The 21,353-nt window shown below is 42.0% G+C and overlaps 1 protein-coding gene across 9 annotated transcripts in view; it reads right to left on the bottom strand.

The window, feature by feature from the left end:
• HECW1 (HECT, C2 and WW domain containing E3 ubiquitin protein ligase 1) overlaps positions 1 to 21,353 on the bottom strand; it is a 250,356-nt gene that overhangs the window by 206,559 nt on the left and 22,444 nt on the right. The window lies entirely within an intron of this gene.

Raw genomic sequence — 21,353 nt, forward strand, 5'->3', positions numbered from 1 at the left:
CTGGCTCAACTCTGGAACAGGGTGGAGATGGGAGCAAGCAGTGATTTTGCAGCAGTCCCAGCACTTCATTATAGGCTGAAGCTGGGTACACTGAGCAGGCTGAGCCAGCCAGCCTCATGTGTTCCTGCTGCATGCGTCTCACTGGTCACCCTAGTACAACTCCATCCTTAAATCAGGACATGTGTCCCAAGACAGTGTGCAAACACAGAACAAAAGACCAATTCCAGTCCCAACAAGCCTGTGACAAACACAACGGGACAGTAAAGCACTGCCTGACAGTGAGACAAACCGTATCAACTACAGACTAATCACTGCTTTTGGGGTATGCCACATAGAATCATAGAATGGTTTGGGTTGGAAAGGACCTTAAGATCATCTAGTTTCACCCCCCTGCCACAGGCATGGACGCCTCTACTTTGAGGTGGATTTCCAGTGCTTTTGTCTCAGCAGGGGAGATTCTCCCCAGCATGAGGACAGAATATGAGAAAGCATAAAGGATCTTGTATCTGAGATATCTGAGGGCACACAGCACTTTTTGGATGCTCAAAGGAAGCAATGACATAAAGCTTCTCCCAGTTAAACTTCCATCTCCTCCTTCCACTTAAGGGAGAAAAAGGTCAGGATATTGGCAAACGCACAGTTACTGGAGCAGTCAGTACCCCCAAAACCATACACCTTGAAAGAGGCATCCCAAGATTACTGATAATAAACAAGTTAAGAGAGTTATATGATTACAAGAAAAGGCACAAAACCCCAACCAAAACCACATTACTTTATCAGTGGTGGGATTCTGCAGAGACACCCTGTAACTCTGCCCAGAAAGTCTGGGAAACAAAACCTGAGTCCATATTTAAAAGACATATAAAGTAAGATCGCCATTATTGAGACTGGAATGATCAATCTTGATCCAGAACCGGTCTCCTCACATTTGGGTAAGCCCTTATAAAAGTTGGGTTTACTACCTCTCTATAAACTGTTCCTGCCAAAGCTAAGCCACGCCGGAGCTCTGAACAGTGAAATAACCAATGTTTACCTGGGAGTAAACCCCAGAAGCCAGAGCTTCACAAACAAAACTGCAGGATCCTTCAATCCAAGATTACAGGGGATTTCTCCCATGCTTTATCTGACAACTGCTGGACGTTACTCAACCCCCCCAAGGAAAGCATGACAGCAGTCAGTCAATGGGTCTAAATTGTTTCAGGAGATCCTGGTTTCCAAGTGACCTTGGCTGGCTGAGCTGGCATCATAGCTCATTTCCCCATTCTGCCTTCACTCATCTCCAAATGCCCCCACAGTAATCCTTAAGGCATATCAAGCAATGGCACAAAGGTTTGCAAGATAAATGGGAAGTAGCTCTCTGCTTTCTGCTCTTGTACCTCACACAACAGCCTTAACACTACGTAATGATGTATTGTAAGAACAATACTGTTCTGATCATCTCCTGTGTCCTTCCCAGAGCTTTGCTTGCTAGGGTATTTCTGAAAAAGACAAATTGCCTTCATTAATTGAAGCTGTGCATCCTGCATTTTATAGGGAAGATGCCACAAGCAGCATGACTCCCCTTTGCAAGGAATAACAAAGTTCCCCGCAGAAAAGAAACGTAGCAAGGAGAAAATCTGGGAACTCAACAACAAAAAAAACACCCAACCAAGAACTCTACAAAGTTGATTAGAAAAGCACAAACCATCCAGGCTGGCTCTGAAGCAGCCACTGTGCAGACACATTCGGGAGGAAGTGTCTTTGGGGAGGCCCAAAAGAGGAGTATTCAGCTTCATTTAACAAATCCGGCTGAGGTGCAGCACATACATCCTTTCCCTCCCCAGATGTCCGTAATGGAGAGGCACTCTGCACCTTAGGCTGCTGCTGATGTGAAGTGCACAAACCTAGCCTTGATACTAGGCCCACTCATGTCTGTGGCAGGTCCCTCAGAAATCCTAAATCCCTGTACCCTTGGTGAGGATCAGAGCTGTATACCAGTGGAGTTACTCAGGTGCTAGGGGTTAACACACACATAGGTGTTCAACTCAAGAGTCTTAGGAAGCCAGCTCTAAAGTCCCTTGAAAGCAACAGGAGTAAAGACTTGATCCATGGTCTTTGGACAGGACTCTAATAAAATTCACATGGGAAAGCTAGCACTCCAGATGGAACATAAACCATACAGCAGAATATCCATCACTTTAGCTCTTTCAAGCTGGATAAAGTGCTATAAAATGTGCCAGGGGGTAATGATAGGGAAACATCTTGGCCTGGCTTTGAGATGGATAAGCTGTTGAATCACTTTCATCGCTGATTTATTTGATTTTCATCTTAAAATGAGTAAGCCTAGACAGCTTATCCTTCTACCTTTAAATAACTTGCCTTAAGAAAAACATACAGGTAATGCTGACAAAGCAGCAGCATTTTCTTTATGATAAGGGCATGAATTGTAATGTACCAGTTACAGCTTGCAAATATGGGAACAATGCTTTTATGAAGGAATTCCCTCAAATAACTAACATTTCTTCGATAGATTCAGCCACGCATATTTTTTTATATAGGTTTTATATAGATTCATGCACATATAGAGATGGACACACACAAGAGGAAAAAAAGCAAGCTTTCGATAAGACAGTTTAAAGCTGCAAATGTCAGGTTCAGTTTGACTTTCAAACGCAGACCATTGATGCTCTCACCCTATGAACACCCACAGGAATGCTGCCTCTAAAGCAAAGTAGCCTCACAAGACAATGTTTAGATTCTATCTTCACTATTCATTCAGTATTGAAATTGTGAAACTCCACAGGCTTGCCTGCCCACTGGAGAGAAGCTGATACTAAGCAATAGGCTAAGAACTGACCAGACATTTTCGTATTGCCCCATGTCAAAGGCATAAAGGGTATCTTGTAAACCCGTGTAATCACAAATGCTAGAAGCCTGAGCAAATGCAGGTGTCTAACTCAATTTGGAGCCTGAAGAGCTGAGATGATTAGAATATTCAGACACCACATTCAGCCACCAGACACAGGTACACTTCTAACCATGTATGAGTACTAAACTGGGGTGGCACACCAGCATGGACACAAAATCATGGGAAAGAGTTTTACTGAGCAAATTGTAATAGAAGCAGAAAGAGAAAGGAATTAAGGAGAGAGATGCTTTGATAAGCGTTTATGGAGACTATCCTTGGCTGTTTTGAAATGAACAATGAAATTTAGACTGTAAATCCCTCAGGTTCCTAAAGCACAGCTCGCAAAGACACTCGTGGCTCAGAGTGCAACCGGCCTGAAGAGCACTCCAGAAGGCTGCTCTTGCACATACACCCTTCCTTCACTTCCAGCTGGCTCTCCTACCCATTAAGTGCCTGTCCCTGAACACCATGAGAAACCCATTTCAAGACTTCAAAGAGAGGGAGAGCGAGGACCCTTTCACAGTAGTGTGAGACTCTACAGCAAGACATGGAACAGTTCTGCTGTCAAAATCATCATTTTTCCCTGTTAAGAAATCCTTAAATTTTTCTCTTTACTCACCCCATAAAAAACCTGGGGTTTCTGTTGCCCTGGACCACTGCATTCTGCGTTCTGTTATACCATGCTTTCAGCCTGGCCAAAAAGGAAGATGGTCTGCACAGCCACTGAATTCAATCAGAGTAGTGGATTTATGTTTCCTAAAAACTCCTTATGTTAACTGTGACTGGTCAGGAATTTTGGCTGTAACTTCTGGTAACTCTCATACCACTCATATTTTTCTACACATTTCATATTCATAGCAAAACTGATACTTCCTAGTCAGTCAAAATCCTGTCAACTCACCTGCCCTAAGGCAGGTCTCATCTCACATGCTGGAAGTGGCTGCTCTTAGGTACATTCAAAAAATAAGCCAAATACTCAGATGGCACAGAGCTGTCATGGAATGGTTTAGGGTTGGAAAAGACCTGTATGATCATCGAGTCCTACAGCAAAGACCTGCTAGAATGAATGCAGTTATTCCAAACTATACCAACAGGTTTGGCCAACTGATGTAACAAGCAGACCCATCACTTGGGAGATCTCCCTGACAAAAATGCTGGTGTGTGATCTGGGGAATCAGATATGCTTCTTTTAACATCCAAAAAAATGCGTGTCCATGACAATGTATCCCCTTAATATACCTCAACAAGGCAGAAGAATAGAGCACAACAATTATACATCTCTGCCAGTAAAGTAAGGCTTTGATAAAGTACACTAGCTAGGTAAGAATCAATTCTTTTTTCTCTTCTGACCAGTCAGTTTTCCTCTTAAGCATTCAAAACACGACTTTTAATTACACAGTTTTGACAGGAACAATCAGCATGTTTAGAAAATGAGCCACAACAAATAATCAGGCTTGATAAAGAACAGACTAAACACTGGAGAAGCTATGGCTTACAAAGAAGGTCAAACTGCATGACCACGTAGCATCCCTACTGGTCTTCAAACTTCACATATTACATTTTGGGAAGACTTCTGCATTAATTCCTTTCCACCTACCAAAGCAGCTAGTTTTACTGTAACTTGTATGTCCTCTCAACAGCTCCTACTGCCTGCTTGCTCAACCTGCGATGTCATTAAAAAGCAACACTGTAGGAGATCCGAGCAGCAATTAGCATCCTTTTTGCTGTTAAACCCACTATTACTAATGTGACATATGCTTGTTTTGCAGAGTGAGGAACCCAATATAGTTGTCCCTGCCTCAACAGCAGCTTCTCTGAAGAATGCATCCAAGACATACGTCCCCCAGCACTATCTGAATCTGATCCACGTGATTTTGCCAGCACTCTACTGGAATGGAAGAGGAAACCCTGGGTCACGAAACTGCTGGTGGTGGCTGTCTCCAGTCTGTCCAGCAGCTCCCTAGCTCTGGCATTCAATTTTCAGGCTTGAGTTCTGTCCCCTCCTCTGCTCCAGCGGACAGTCAACCACCAATATCTACACTTCACACTACAGGACAGTTAACAGTGAGCTCCTCTCTGCCGCACTAGATGAACCTGATCCACTATAGATAAAATACTTAAATACCAGCAGAACAAGCAGAAGAATGAGTCTGGCTCCCCATATCACCTGTAAGGATGCTCACTTGCCAAGCAAAACCCTTCATTCTCTTTTTCTGCTCCAATCAGATTTTCATTATTTCCATAAAATTTAAACAGAGGAGATCCCGAAGACTCCCCTGCTTCAGACTAATTTTCCCCTTTGTGGTTAAAGTCACCGGTTTGACACACAAATTTAAATGACCCCTCAGGAAATATGGGAAGCAAATGCAAGTTTTCCCCATCCTAGATAGCAACATAAAGCAACAGACTCCAAGAAAAAAGGGGGCATGACCACTTTGTGAACACAGGAATTTCCTTAGTGTTCCAACCTGCTGCTGAAAATGGTACTGTATGGTTTAGTTTGGAGCAAATTAAAGGGGTTTTTAGAGAAAAGGGAAAAAACTTGATATTTGGCATAATCTGAACTGGGTTTTGGGTTTTGTTTGTTGTTTGTTTTTTTTTTTTTCTGTCTAATTTCATTTTATTATTTAGTTCATTTGCTGCATCATTCTGTCATGCTTAAAATAAATTGTCTGGACAGGCCAGATATGAACGTTTGGCATGTTGATACATCTACCTTCAGTCTTTGCATCAATATTAACAGATGTCATGCATGCAGATCAAAGGCAAACATTCATCTTGAGTGTAGCCCTGAAGCAGCTCTGAATCACTGTCTTTGCAACAAGCAAGAATCTACTTCACTCTTGTAAACTCACCTGTCATCAGAACACCTCAGATCTGCCGTAAGTATGAACACCACAAATGAAAACATAGTTGAACAGATTATAGACAAAGAGTTGCTCCTCAGTTCGGATAATGCTGCACATGAAAAATAATCTAAATGAATTTTTTTCTGATGGACTGATACCGGGAGCTATTCCTGTTTCCACTAGCACAATTGCTTAGCACTTTGGTTTTTCACACAGAAGAGAATTCAATGGGCAAAGTGTAAGCACAACAGGTGACCTTAGTTCTTGTTCAGGCTTTGCACTGGCTATATGTCCAACTGGACTTGGTAAATACAAGGTCACTATCCTAACTCTGACAAAGCTTGCAATATTCCACACACTCATCAGTAAGTCCCAAGTGGCACTGAATAATATACAGGTTAAAAATGACCCCAAACACAGGCAGCTTACTTCCATTTGGCACTGAGATTTGGTATAACAAGCACAGTTAGGTACCCGAGTTGAGACCCAAGTTGTACATACTAATATGTGCTACTCATGTTTTCTTACTTAGGAGTACAATCACTGCCTCTCTTAATTGTATAGATGTTTAATGTACTTATATCTATTGTACAACTTGCTATTTTCATTGCCTTGGCAATAACAGATATTCAACATTCACTAACAGAACCCAAAAGCAGTGTCTGTCACATAGCGTAGACACGTGAGTAGTCAGGACAAGAAGTATAAGGGTTTGCACAACCTAAGTGAATCTGATAATCAGTATCTGATTCTAACAGAAAAACACCAGCAGATAGATGAGCCAAGACAACATCTGCAAACCTCACTTCTCCCAGTGCAAAGAAAAGGCTGGAAAGATGTCCAACTTGTATCTTGCACCACCTCCAGAACAGACTTCTCTTGCCTGCTGTTTCTTTAAATCTATTTTAAGCACCACTGGATGTTTTTACTTGGCATTTAAAAAGAAAATATTTGTTAAAAACAAAACAGAACCTTTAAAATATACAGAATAAGCACTGAAATGAGCAGTTTGGTTGCCAAATGTTGTGTGGGTAATAATTATGGGAAAACTAAAAGCCTGGGCAATGCAGTGAACACAGATCTGACATACAGTACTTCTAAACATTGGCAGTCTCTATTATCACAGCCAGTGTTATTTCTAGGACTTGTAGAGGAAAAAAAGCCTTATATTACAGTCTGCTCTTGTCTCACTGCAGTGGACTAACTCAATTTTGATGCTGTGCAAATAACACTGATCTCTACAAACAAGGGACTTCAGGTGGAGTTTCTTTATCCGGAAAAACTCAGTGATGTCCCACAGTGCCTCACAGCCTCCCTTTTACTGTTGAAATGCAGAAAAAACATACCTCCTTTTAGCTTCCAACAGGTGAAATCCTTCACTCCCCACCACAAGGAGAAAGGTTTTTCTTCTAATAGAGAACACTTTGCTCTGCTCCTTAAAATACATACGAAAAGCCAGGCGTCTGAAGATAATGACAAGGCTGCAAGGTAGACCCACATGCCCAATTATATTTCCAACCTTTCCTCATATTTCAGTTCATAAAGAGAGTGTATCTCAGGTCACAACACATTATGACAGCCACAGTTCCAGCTACCACCATTTGACATCTTATGGTATAGCAAACCAGCCGCGTGGGTCCCAATGCAGCTCGCACACACATTAGGCAAATCTGCCACTGAAAACAACAGCAGTCACACCTATGGGGAGGTGAGTCCCAGGGTCTGTAATTCTGGCAGCTATAAAGCAGGGAACAGATTTAATAAATCTGAATTTATTGAATTTATTATAAATTTATATCATTTATTAAATTATAAATATTATAAATTTATTAAATTTATTACATTCAGATTTAATATAAGATTGCAGGAAAGAGAAATCTGTGGGACAGAGACAACAGAGGGACTACTCAGAAGGACCAAGTGTTATGATATTAATGTCTGGTGTACAAAAACTGGGTCCTTAGTCCAGTATATTACAGTGTTTATTCTGCCTTGAAGAACAAGATTTTCTCTAAGTGCTTGGCTTAAGGAATAACTGGACAGACAGATTATCCTATAACAAGTATCACTGACGGAACAATCTTGCCTAGATTTCAAAGTCAGTGGCTGAAATTTCAATTCCAACACCATTAGATACTTTCTAGTGATAGACACTCATATGCCCCTCCTGGTTAACAGCTATTATTCATAACATCTCACAGGCTCAATGTGGCTTTCTTTGCCTTCAGGTAGCACTCGTACATTTACACCTATCTCGTCTTCCATGGATCTTTGCCAGCCTCTTCCCAAGATATATTTTTCCTACCTTCATATCAGCTCAATAGATTCTCTGGGGGGGGAAGGAGAAGAAGTAGTCTGGGCACTTCGAGCCTTATCACATTCAAAATGATAAGGCACAAGCACAAATCTGGGTGGAAAGAGCTCTGTGTCAGATTGCTGCAAAATGGAAAGAACAAATTATAGAGAGGTACTGCCCACAGTGTTATCAGCTACCAGACTCTCTACGTGACATTTACACTTGGTGAGAGTCTGAGAGTCATGCTCAGAGCAAGATGCTTCAGGTTGATTACTCACTCAGTTACAGGGCACTGTAGCCACATTACGGAGATCACTGTGTCTTTGATTACTTGGTATGCTTTCGTTCATACCATTTACACAGATTTGGGCAATTTGGGTGAAGACATTATGTTTGCTGTCACTATTTTCTTTACTACAAAGAAATATCCCAAACTGAAATCACATTGTTTTCGAAAGCAGCAACCCATACCTGTTTGAATTACAACAGCAATATCACACTACCACATCTCTCTGATAGCCACAAACTGCAGTTTCAGGGTAGATATGCCTCCGGATGGAAACTTTGTTTTTGTAAGAAGCTAAGTGGGAAAAGAGTTAAAGAGGGAAAAATTGGGGAAATGCCACTGTATTTGAATAAACCACTAAAAAATCCCCTCAGAGTTACTGGACAACACATACTTGAAGTTCTGGAGCCACAGAGTACTGCAGGCTGGGAGAGTACTGGCAAAGAACCATTACAAAGCCTGTGATGCTTCTAACTTTTATTAACTAAACACATATCATTGGCTTATGAGACAGGAACCACACAAGGGGGATCTTTCCTTCAGATCCAAGACAGCTGCTCCCACGTTTCCACAAGGAACTCCTTTCCTACACACCATGCTGATCACAGTATCTATTATCAAACTTACTCAAAGCTCTTACCATACAAAGGGGTTTTGATTGCTTTAACCCTGAACTAAAGTAGGCTGTACTCATGAAAGCAATCCTACCTTGCTAGTTCTTCCTGACTTTAAGCCATAAATTCATAGAATGGTTTAGGTTGGAAGGGACCTCAAAGATCATTCAGTTCTAACCCCCTGCCATGGGGGCTTTTGAAAAATTATGTGTTTTAAAGAGATGACAAATACATATTTTTATACCTTCATATAATGCATGTATTCATAATAGCTGTGTACTACAGGTGCTGGAAAACAAGAGTTTTCTGGTCCTATTTACAGGCAAAGAGACAGCCGGCTATGTAAGCAAAATTAATAAATTTTCCATTCATTTCTTGATTTGACAAAAAATGCCTCAAGGACTTGTTGGGTTTGTTCACAGTCTGAAGAAGAGAAGGCTCCTTAAGGGGAGACCTTAGAGCAGCTCCCAGGGCCTAAAGGGGCTACAAGAAACCTGGAGAGGAGGTTTTTACAAGGGCCTGTAGGGACAGGACAAGGGGGAATGGCTTTGACCTGACAGAGGGGAGACTGAGATTAGACATTAGACAGAATTTGTTCTCTGTGAGGGTGCTGAGGCGCTGGCACAGGGTGCCCAGAGAAGCTGTGGCTGCCCCATCCCTGGCAGTGTTCAAGGCCAGGTTGGACAGAGCTTGGAGCAACCTGCTCTAGTGGAAGGTGTCCCTGCCCGTGCAAGGGGTTGGAACTGGATGAGCTTTAAGGTCCCTTCCAACCCAAACCAGTCTGTGATCCTTTGCTGCATAACTGCAGGGGAGCAGGAGGGCAAAGGTGATTCCTGTCCACAGGAAGCACACAGATGCATTCATCCTTACAAGAAACCTACCGCTCACACTGCCGCCAGTCAGAATCAGACCTCACACCACTGGAGCAAACCTATTTAAGAACCACTTGTTACCAACAGATGATTAGCTCCATCTTTTGTGGACACAAAGCAAGGTTTTCACCCCTCGCAGCTCCTTCCACCAGCTAGCACCAGTGAAAAGTTGCTGTGTGGGCACAGCCTTTTAATTAAAAGCCTTGTTACGCTCTGCACAATGCTTGTTTTTAAAGCGGTGCATGAAATGAAAAAGGAATATCTCCCAGCACAATGTATCCCTGGGAGCCTCTGGTAATTAGGGCACTTGCTTAATTTTCACATTTTGGTTTCTACTGGGGTATGTGCCAATTAGGAAGCTTCTGTGATGTTCCTGCCTCCCAAACTTTGCCCCCCGCTCTTAAAAATTCATGCAGCTGATGTACGGCTGCCTGCGAGCTCCTCTTATGCTATAGCAAACATTAAATATTAAAGTGCCCATGAAGAAGTATTATGTAAGCTATCACCAGCACTAACTGATGGCTTCTTAACCCACTGATCCTGGTGCATTATACCTCCCATTTGGTGCCCAGCTCACATATGATACGGGTTTAGGACAACACCCCAGTGGGAGCTCAGCCATGCAGCTTGGGCTGCAGAGATGAGGACATTGTCAACTGCACCAGCCCTGGATATCACACCTGGCAGCCTCTGGGCAGCACAGACAGAGCATCTCCTTTGTCCCCCACTCCCAGGAACAGCCAGGACTCTCTCAATCTTACGCAGCAAAAGAGATGCAGAAGGAATGTCTCAGCCTCCTGAGCTACTCACCCAATTCATACCCTTTTACCTTCAGCGATGAACAAGTCCAATGCCTTCAGTGCTATCTTGCACTCACTCATTGGGACTTTACCATCTTCGTATGCCATATTCTCAACATGCCACTGCCTCACCTCTCAGTCTTCTCATACATAGAATCATTTAGGTTGGAAAAGATCTTTAAGATCATCAAGTTCAACTATTAGCCTAACACTACCAAGTCCACCACTAAACCATGTCACTAAGTGCCACATCTACATGTCTTTTAAATACCCTCAAGTATGGTATTTAACTGGGCAGCCTGTTCCAATGCTTTCAACCCTTTCAGTGAAGAATTTTTTCCTATTATCCATCTAAACCTCCCCTGGTGCAGCTTGAGGCCGTTTCCTCTTGTCCTGTCACTTGTTATTTGTGAGAAGAGCCCAGCCCCCTCCTGGCTCCATCCTCCAGTCAGGCAGTTGTAGAGCGTGATAAGGTTCCCTAAGCCTCCTTTTCTCCAAGTTAAACACTCCCACTTCTCTCAGCTACTCCTCGTGAAGACCTGAATGCACACAAATAGGGCAGCAGCTCATTTTCTGAAACCAAGCTCAGTTCAGCACTGTGCTTAACTATATGCTTAATTTTAAGTAGGTCCAACTGAAGCCTAGTGTTTAAAGACAAGTGGAAGCTTGGCTTCTTGATGAGGATTATAAAAGAGTGATTCTAGCTATTAAGGTGAGCTTTTCTGTAAAACTGAATAAAAAACAGAACTACCACTCCTCAGAACATCCCAGTTTTGACATTCGCTTTCATCTCTAATTAGGGCAAAAATTCAAAATATCAGCATTTTTGACAGAATAAAGCATTTAGAAAGCACTGGTTTCAAATATTAAATGTTTCGCTATTCCCCAGCTGAATGCAGTTCCATCTTGGACTAAATAGAGAAGTCTTCATTTACACTGTTTTGACATTGAATCGTATTGGGTCTAAACCAGCCCCGAGGCCACACACAGTGCCACAGAACCCCCCAGAAGCACCTCCTGACCTTATTCTTCCCAAAAGGGCTGATTTTCCCAGCCACATTACATCTCCCTGCACTCAGCATAGCAAGAGAATGGGCAGGGTAGTGGGGGGCAGCTCCAAGAACCCAGGGCTCACAGAGGGGGAAAACAGGGTTAGCTTCTCTCACCAAAAGGGATCATGGAATCCCAGACCAGGTTTGGGTTGGAAGGGACCTTAAAGCTCATCCACTTCCAACCCCCTGCCATGGGCAGGGACACCTTCCACTAGAGCAGGTTGCTCCAAGCCCTGTCCAACCTGGCCTTGAACACTGCCAGGGATGGGGCAGCCACAGCTTCCCCGGGCATCCTGTGCCAGCACCTCACCACCCTCACAGAGAAGAAATTCTGTCTAATGTCTAATCTCAGTCTCCTCTGTCAGGTCAAAGACACTCCCCCTTGTCCTGTCCCTACAGGCCTTTGTCCAAAGCCCCTTTCCAGGTTTCTTGTAGCCCCTTTAGGCACTGGAGCTGCTCTACAGTCTCCCTGGAGCCTTTTCTTCCTGGTTTCTATTTCCTCTGTATGTTATTTAAGACTGTGATCAAGTCACCACTTAAACTCTCTTTGATAAGATAAACATATCAACAGATTAAGGGGCCCCGTATCTCCAGTTCATCACTTCTTACTGCGGCTCTTTTCCAAATTCCACTGTCAAAAACTCTCCTGACCTGTGGCCACAAGAAGAGGAAACAGCACAGAAAGGAGCAGCAGCCTTCTTTATGTCAGCAATGTTTATTCCTATTTACCATTATATTTGGAGACCTCAGTTATACAGATGTTCTCTATTTAATCTGTCACGTTGATTCAGTATAAACTTAGTGTCTCAATCAAAATGTTGTAGAGCAGCAAGAGAAATGCTTTACAGTAGTCTTGGTGTATTAAATCAATTGTATAACTTTACTTAACCAGGCTTAAAATGTCAAAGAAAAAAGAAAAAAGGCCAGTTTGACATGATTTTGTTTCTACAAGTCGACACCCACGTGGGCTAGCATTCCTCATGCTACCATTCCTTCCAGCTGTATTCAGCACATCCCAGGCATCCCATCATTTCTGCTTGGCATAAAAAACAAGTAATGGACATGAGTTGTACCGTTCACTCTTCTTAAATACCTATAAAACTCTTCCTTTTTCTAGTTCTCTTGAACCTCTCCAGGGCTCTGATTGATGTTAAAACTTGTATTAGTGGCCTGCAGAACACCTTGATAAACTTTTAAAACTATCCAATGCAGATCTCTGGATTTGTTGACTTCCTTAAATGTAAAAGTTAATTTTCTGTCCCCCATCTGGTGACATAGAAGCCATATATGCCAGAGATACACAAGACAACAAACTCTGCTCAATGCCAAGGTCAAAATATCTTGACCTGGATAAACTAAAGCAAAATACTTTGCTCTAACTATGCAATCCAGAAATCCCAGTATTTCCCCCCCACAACCACCCAATCCTGAAATGTCATTGAGGAATATCTCAAATGAAAACTCCAGATCTCTTTTCTCATATTAAGGCTGCACGCAGATAATCTATGCAATTAGATCTTGCAATCTTGCTAATTTCTTCCCTTATTTTACCTCCCTACCTTTTGTTATCTCTCATCTATATTTAATTTCTAAATGGTCTCTTGCATGTTCTGTGAGTGGATAGAACAGGAATCTCTACAAGGTCTTTTAGTCATTATGAATCTTGTTTCCCCAAATGTCTTCCCCCTTGACCTTAATGACATTCTTCTTTCACCAAGATATATATGTGCATGTACATATATATATATATACATAAAGATAGTTGTGTCTGGCGCCCTGCAGAAAGGATTATCCTCTTGCTCTGGCCATGTCCCAGTACATACCAGTAAAAACTCTTTAGGATGAATTTAGTCATAGAGGAAAAACTCCCACTGTGCATTCCTGTGGCTAAAAATAAAAATTGCTGTCCAACACTAAAAGGTAGAATCAATACAAGTTTTTCTGCCTATTCCTGCACTGCACAAGGATGTGGATAGCCTGAAGAAAAACAAAACAAGCTGTATGTTCTGGGCTGGTGCAAGGGAAAGAAGCTCAGTCAAGGGGAAAGGTAAAAAGCACATTAAATGTTCCAAAAATGCCTTGCTCTATCCAAAACATCAGGAGCAAGTCAAAGAAGACAGAATACGGGCTTGAGCTGTACGAACAACAATAAAGCTGGTTTCAGTGGTTAATCTTAAATGTGTTTTCTGTGAAGAATGGGGAGTGGGAGGAGAGTCCGGTGTTCATTTAAGGAGGACAGGAGCAGTGGTCCCAGGCCTCCTGCAGAGGACAAGAGGTTAGAAGACAACTTCGCTCCTCCTAGATTTCCTGTGGCAAATCTGAACCCATGATCAAAAACTCTGCCTGCCCAGAGCCTTACCCAGGGAAAAGGAGACAAGTGCATGAGTGGAAGACAGCCCATTAGTTTAAGAGCATGAGCAGCAGTGTGATTCTTGCACCAAGGTACAGCAGCCTGCAGATGATTTTTGTTCTCATTCAGAAGATAGCAGAAAGCCCACATTAAGGACTACCCAAACATTTCCCACCTCTTCCTTAGAATATTCACCCCTTCTTACACAGAGAGCTGTGCAGAATTCAACCTTTCACAGGACTAGCTGTTACCAGTTGTGCACGGTGAAAGAGTGGTGTAAGTTTTCTGGACCAGAACAGGGCCTGATTCGCCTCTCCATCTGTTAAAGCCTCATTTCTTTTCTGCAATAAAATGGAAACAGAATCCTAAAGCGAACAGGTAAATCTATTGGGTTCTTTGAACTCCTCAGATGAAGCCAGTAAGGAATATACATGGCAGCCATACCTATATAATTCTTCTCATACTGGTGTAAATAGGGTTTGAACTCCTCAAATCCCCGCAATACCCAAGCAAACTGCTGCAGCATTAACTTCTTTCAGACTGATGCATCACTATTCACAGTGCACTGTGGGGATTTTGCTTCACTATTGATTATTCTTCGTTTTAGTTAAGCTAATGTAAAAAAACAACACCCAAAACCCCACAGAGTGGACAGGGGACAGGAACCAAATACATCACCAGCTCAAGCTACAAGACTGAGGAGCACATTTACCATTGCTCTCTACCACCACCCTGTATTTGCTGCAGTAGACAGGACTTTGAATGAGTTCACCACCTGAGCACGTGCTATTTCACCAGTGACTGCTGCAGCACTAACTATGACGCTATGATCACACAGCCAACAGTACCTGGAGAAGTTAGATAAAACCTAATTCTTGTATCCCCACAAACCAGCCCCTGCAGTGACTATACAGCGTACACAACTTTGATCACCAGCTCAACTCCCTTGCTGTCATTTAAACTATACCTTTCTCTCATCTAACTTTTGACACTGAATTTTTCCATCTTTCAAAATCTTCTCTACATGATATCACTGTTCAGAAATCTCGTTTGTTAAAAGCAACAATGCCTTGAGGGGTATATTGCTAAGTGACAATCACAGTATCTATTTTAGAAACCTTTATAAAGCAGATAAAGTAAATCAAACGTGTTTTGGGACCTGCCACTGTTTGTGAATATAAAAGGAAGTAAGCTTTGAAATTCAAGGGATCCCTTTGGTCTGTATCCAAAACATTCAGATGTAAACCCACACAGTACAATTATATATGGACACACGAAGCAGACCTGTGACAACTTGACCAGCCATCCACACAGTTCAATTTGGTTCACGATTTTCAGAAGAGACAAATTAAACCGGAAGGTTTATTATGCCAACATCTCCGTTTATTCTTTTTTACCAAGACTGAAGTTTCTCTTCCTTAATCTTTTTGACTATAGTGCAGACATTCTGGAAGATGAAGGCGATCAGAACATGCTGCCTAGAGACTTCATGATAAACGCAAGATAAATAGGTTAGCTATTCCCTTCGGAGTACTACTCACGTTAGTTCAAAAAAGGCAGGAAGGAGAAGCAGAAAAAGTGTTAAAAAGTGATCTATAAAGTCCAACAATAGCAAAAGAAGGTATGCAAATGTGGATTACTCAATAACCAGCTATTCCTAACTGCTGTTTGACAATCGATGGAAGAAAAATTCCATTGGCTTATCACCAATGACCACATCTCTCTTTAGTCATGATACAGCCTCTGTTTCAAGAGGTCTGGATCCAGCCCCTTGTCAGTTGCTAATTATTCCCTAGGGACAATTTCTTCAGCTTTGCTACCCTCCTACTGTGTCAGAATGGCCTCCAAGTCTGGGAAGTCTTTTTGGTACCTTCACAGACTGTGATACGCATCCAGTTGTCCTCCCTACAACATATACTAAGCAACAGGGGTCTAATGTCCACACTTGAGGCAGTGTGCAGGACAAGCACCAGATGGATCGCCGGGCACTACTTCCCATTCTGCAGGAACTTGACTGTATAAGGCCTTTAAAGGAGGAGTAATTCAGCCTTTTCATAATCAGACATTTCTGTTCTATTTGTTGATCCTCTAAGCCTTAGGCAAGAAAAATATCACTCAAACAGGAAAGCCAAATCAGAGGTCTCTCATTTTGTAGTTCATCCAATACAAAGATGATACTCCACTAGCAGTTCCCAAACGACATTTCTCCAATGACTGGCCTGGGTTGGGTAAGACTGGCTTTAATTCCCTCACAGTCTTTAAAATTTGAGAAGAATCCAAGATGGTCCATGACAAATTGAGACTTGACAGTCACCCCTTTCTAATAAGTTTCAGAATCACCGCTGCAGACTCTGAGCAATATTAAGTATGATTACAGCCTCGTAGTCTTGCTCAAAGGTTCATGACAAACTCATTTGGTATACCAGTGGAAAGAAATCATTCCCTCCAAGTAACAGTCACATATTGCTGCTGATCAGGAATCTAGCAGCTGCAGCACTAGCACCTACTAGAAACAAGGGTGTGCCTTTAACAACTATTTTGCCTCACGAACAAAATTCATTCTCAACCTGCTTCCTTTTGTATTATAATGTGACTCTAATTTAATTATGGCATACGTAGTCCATGCTGTTGACATATTTCCTGACATTGCCCTGCCTACACCCTGTTCCTCTGACATTCCTTCTCTACAGAGAGCAGCAGAGACAGCTCAAGAGCAACATACTCTGGGGATAAAACAGCACACACACATTCATCTACTTGTGCAATGGGAAGTGAATTCAGCAGGTTTCCAGATGTGGCACAAACCTCACAGGCAGTACCCCTGAAACTCAGGACAAAAACCACTGCAAAGAGGCACAAAGGAAAAAGGCCCAATCAAAATGACACAGTCTAAAAGAAAAATCCCATCATAAATCACCTTGTTGGAGCCAACTGGTGTCAGAGGCAAAACACACTCGTAAAACATCAACTCCTTTCCCTGTTACACTTACATCACAGGAGGTGTATGGAGCAGAGTCATGTCCTGTGTTTTGTTCACTGTCAATGATTCTTTTTTGTTTAGTAGCAGCAAACAGAGCATCACAGAAATACATGCCCTTTACGTGTTTATTGTAAGGCAGACAAGGAAGTCTGGTGATAGCTCATCATTATTCCTCACACTGCTTCTAATGAACAGATCTATACTCTCACTTTTCATTGACTTAATCAAGGATTCTCTATGATACGCAATTAATCTTTAATATGAAAGTGATTAGGGAGAAGACAGAAAATGCAGCTGAACATCCTAACCACTGAAACCCAGATTAAGGAATTTTTCAAAATCCATTTCCTTTATATTGCATTTTTACATTTGCAAATCTCTTGATACAGGAAAGCCCAATGAAGCAAGTTTATTTTTACAACCCATGGAACAGATTCACAGTTTTCATTCAGATGGGTATGTTAGTAGCTCCTCAGCAGTGAGCCCACATTGCAATTTTAACACTCTGAGGCAAAGCAGAAGAAAGCAGTTCACAGAAAGGTACTGGGAATACATATTGAAATCATAACACTGGCAAACCATCCACATCAATCCTGTCCCTGGTCAAACATACAAAAAAACCTAGATGTGACAGTTTACCCTGTCTTGCTAAACCTTGCCTGGATCACACACCTCTGAAGCTTAGCTTCACGGGCTTAAGATAGCCGGAGAAGGTGCTCTTGATTGGGACAGGAAACCAGCTAAGATTCCCTAGAAGGATGGACCACCACTGCGCATCTAAATCAAGGTAAAAAGCCATTGATTGGGTCTGGTTAGTTGTAAGGGCAAGAGGGAGGCTGGAAGCTAAGCAAAAACTAACCGGAGACAGGTTCTGTGGGTTGTCAGTCTGGAAGGGACTAAGCCCCCTGCGATGCCTAGGCAGGGGACAACATAACTGCCATGAAAGGGTGTTAAATAAGAATGTCTGAATTTCTACATCAACCCTCCTAAATGTGTGGAGACAGGAACTCAGCCACAGAAAAACTTCATTGTTGGTGTTTTGGAAGCTTAGTACTTCATCACAGGTATTACTTTTAATCAAAAATGGAAGCATAGCATAGGCTGGTAATATAGTTAAGACTGCTACAGGCAAGCCTTTTAACATGGGCAGTGCTTGCATGTGTCTTTATTTCCCCAGGAACTTCAAAGGACTTAGTTTTCAGTACATGGAGACCCCCTAAGAACTAGTTTCTGAGGAGTTTTAAGGGAATGAAGATCCTTATTAAAAATCACTAGCCACTTTTGAACACAACAGTGATCAGGTAAAATGGCAAGGCGGGCAATACATCATGACTACGTACATCTTTGACCATTTCATTAACCTGTTCAACAGCCCATTTCCACCAGGATCATTTCCAAGAGTCAGAAGAACAAAACAATTCTGAAAGACAACTTTTTTCTTTCCTTCGAAAAGAGTCTCTTGCTGCTTCAATACTTTGTACGGTAAGCAGAGGTCTGCAGTAGTTATCTCTGAACAGTAATGTATTTTAAGACCCAGCTATCTAGGATCCACTGGAGCTGGATCCCATTCCCTGAGCAAGACAGTGCCCCCAGCCTCAAGCCGTATCTCCGCAACCTGATTCTATTGCTGGCAGCTCCCTAGCCTAATACTGCCTTCCATTTGCTACATAATTACCTGCAGCAATACCAGTATGTGTTATCTGTATTTCTTTTGGTTAAAATACATCTTTGATACCTATGAGTTCACCCCTGCATTTAACTGTGTACAGTCACCTATACAGTGCAGCCTAATATTTATAAAGAAAACTGGAAAATATAAAACCCTCCCATCTTCCCCTAAAAGCTCACATGCAAGACAGTATGCCATACTAAGCTTAATGGGAACTAAGAGTAACGTGGCAGCCTTGTACTCCTAAACCAGGGTCAATCCAAATCTTTCAGCTACTTTGTCATCCTTTCCTTGTTTTAACCCTATCTCTAATGCAGCTGAGCAACAGACTGTACCAAAACACCCCCATCTTTCCAGTGCAAAAATGCAACCATGCAGTATTTCTCATGCATGTGGAACTGCATCTTTCAGAGACAGAGGAGATATGCACAGCCCAAATAATGGAACAGACAACTGAATACACCAATTCATCCTTGCCCATGCTCCCAAACCCTCTGTCCCCCAACCCCACCTTCTATTTTCACATTTGGTTGCCCACAGTACCCTGATAAGTGCATGGTGCGGGGAACAACTGCATTTTAGCTTCCCAACCAGACAATATGCAACAGAAGCACAATGCAATAAGCCTACTGCCTGCCACCTTTGCATTGTACAAAGCTGAAAGTATGGATTATGTTCAGTCTATAACTGAAAGCCCCTTCACACCTTGCAGTCTTTTCATCTTTTCCCTTGTGCCTTCCCAGTACCATTACCTTGAAAGAGAAGCAATCTTAACTGTTTGCCTCTCATAGTTCCCTTATTTTGTGGTTTAGAAAAGCAGCTCATGAAAAAGAGACACTAAGCATAAGCTTAAACACACTCCTGAATTCAGACCAAAGAAAATAGGATTTATGCATTGCTTATTATACCCATCTATCCTAGATGCCTGTAATTCTCCCATTCTCAGTGCCTACTGCCTCCCTTCCAGGGACTGAACCGGGAGCCAGAACTCAGCTTTTACCTCCTCAACTCCGGCCCCTCTGTCAAATTCAAATAATCTGATCAATGAATGGGAGGTAGCCCTAGGAAAGAGACAAAGAGACAACCAGAACAGAGGATTGTTATTCTGTAAGCCTCATTTCCTTCCAAAACCAGGCTGAAGAAGTATCCTGGGACAAAGGACTTGTGACAGCACATCACTTACCTACTCATGTGCAGGAATGCAGCTGGGTAGCAGAGTAATTATGGACTGGAGAATTGGGGGGGGGGGGGCTTTAAATTATGTGCTTACCCTGGGCAAAAGCTTTAAAAGGACAAATTGCAAGAAGTCATTATCTCTTTTCTCCCTTCCCCCTCTTTTTAATTGTAACCTAGATCAGAGCCTGCTCCAACAGTCGGGGCTTCTCCTTTTGTTTGACACTGTAGTAAAGTTGTAGGGTTGTTTGTGAAATATGTTGCCATGGAAACTAACGTGTGCTGCCATGGAGATCATGTCAGCTCCAGCCTCGCATCTTCACTGCAGACTCAAGAAAGGCAGAAGAGAAGCCAGGGAGGAGGAATTCTTCCCTTGGAAAACCAAGTGTTTTGAAACATTAGCAAGCCTACTCAGAGATTCGACAAAAACTGAGGGCACTCTTAAACCGTTAACACTTACTGATGCTTAAAGAGAAGCGTTGCGTGTTAAAGAGCAGCAATGTGTTAGAGAAGTCACTTTTAACAATATTCTCAGAACCATCGTGGTTAAAGGCTTCAGGGTGTTGAACAAGCTGCGTCAAAAATCGAAGATTCATTTTTAGACCATCCAGATACCAAAGAACCTTTCCTGACAATTTTCCCAAGTAAAATAATTTCAAAAAGCACAAAAGGAAGGAAAAAAAAACCACCCTATTAACTGTAAAAGCTGCATGAAAGGCACGTGGGTTAATAAATCAATCAAACAATGATCCATGACATACATATATGGTCAGATTAAGACCTCGGTTAAAGAAACTAAGGAAGTGAAATTCATTCTAAAGGAAATAACTAAAATATCATCTAAGCATCTTTCTAAAGTGAATGGTGGATACAGAAAATGTGCATTCATTTCCCTGCACTTCAAAACTCTGGTATTTATTTTTTCCTGTATTCTTTAAATGAAAAGTAGAAGCTAAAGCTAAAAGCTACTACTAAATTAAGGACTTAAGAGGTATTGTAAATCCTCCCAGTAGCCAAATCCTAAGCATTTAGGCTCCCTGAGCAAAACCTAATAGACACAAACTCTGCTTTAGCCCATTCGAATTAATTTTAAGCAGAGGCTCTCTAATCAGCGTGCACAGTCTTCTTGCTTCAAAATTAAAGACATGTCTAAATCTTTGCCAGATCAGGGACAAAGTAAGTTCGTTGGTTCATGAAACAACTTGAATCACTGATAATAAAACCTCTGAATGAGGAAACGTATAAATTAATGTTTAAAGAGGCATCAGAAAGAGCAATCCCTTCCTGAATTAAAGCTAAATCTTGTCAAATAAAATATCTATTATGTTTTATGCAAGATATATTGCATCTCCAAACCATACCGGTTCTTACTTGATGGCTCTGCACCCAGCACTGACAATTTGAGCTTTTATAACTCACAGCCACAAAGATTTTTGTATCTTACAAATGCGTACGAGTGGAGACTAAAACTAGGGTTTCAAAACTCAACCAGACCATTTTCTCTGAAAGAAGTGGAAACAAACAC

This window comes from Pezoporus flaviventris, unplaced genomic scaffold (assembly GCF_033815535.1).
Source record: "Pezoporus flaviventris isolate CSIRO_AGI_PZ_B2104156 unplaced genomic scaffold, CSIRO_AGI_Pfla_v1 ptg000037l, whole genome shotgun sequence".
NCBI classification, from domain to species: domain Eukaryota; kingdom Metazoa; phylum Chordata; class Aves; order Psittaciformes; family Psittacidae; genus Pezoporus; species Pezoporus flaviventris.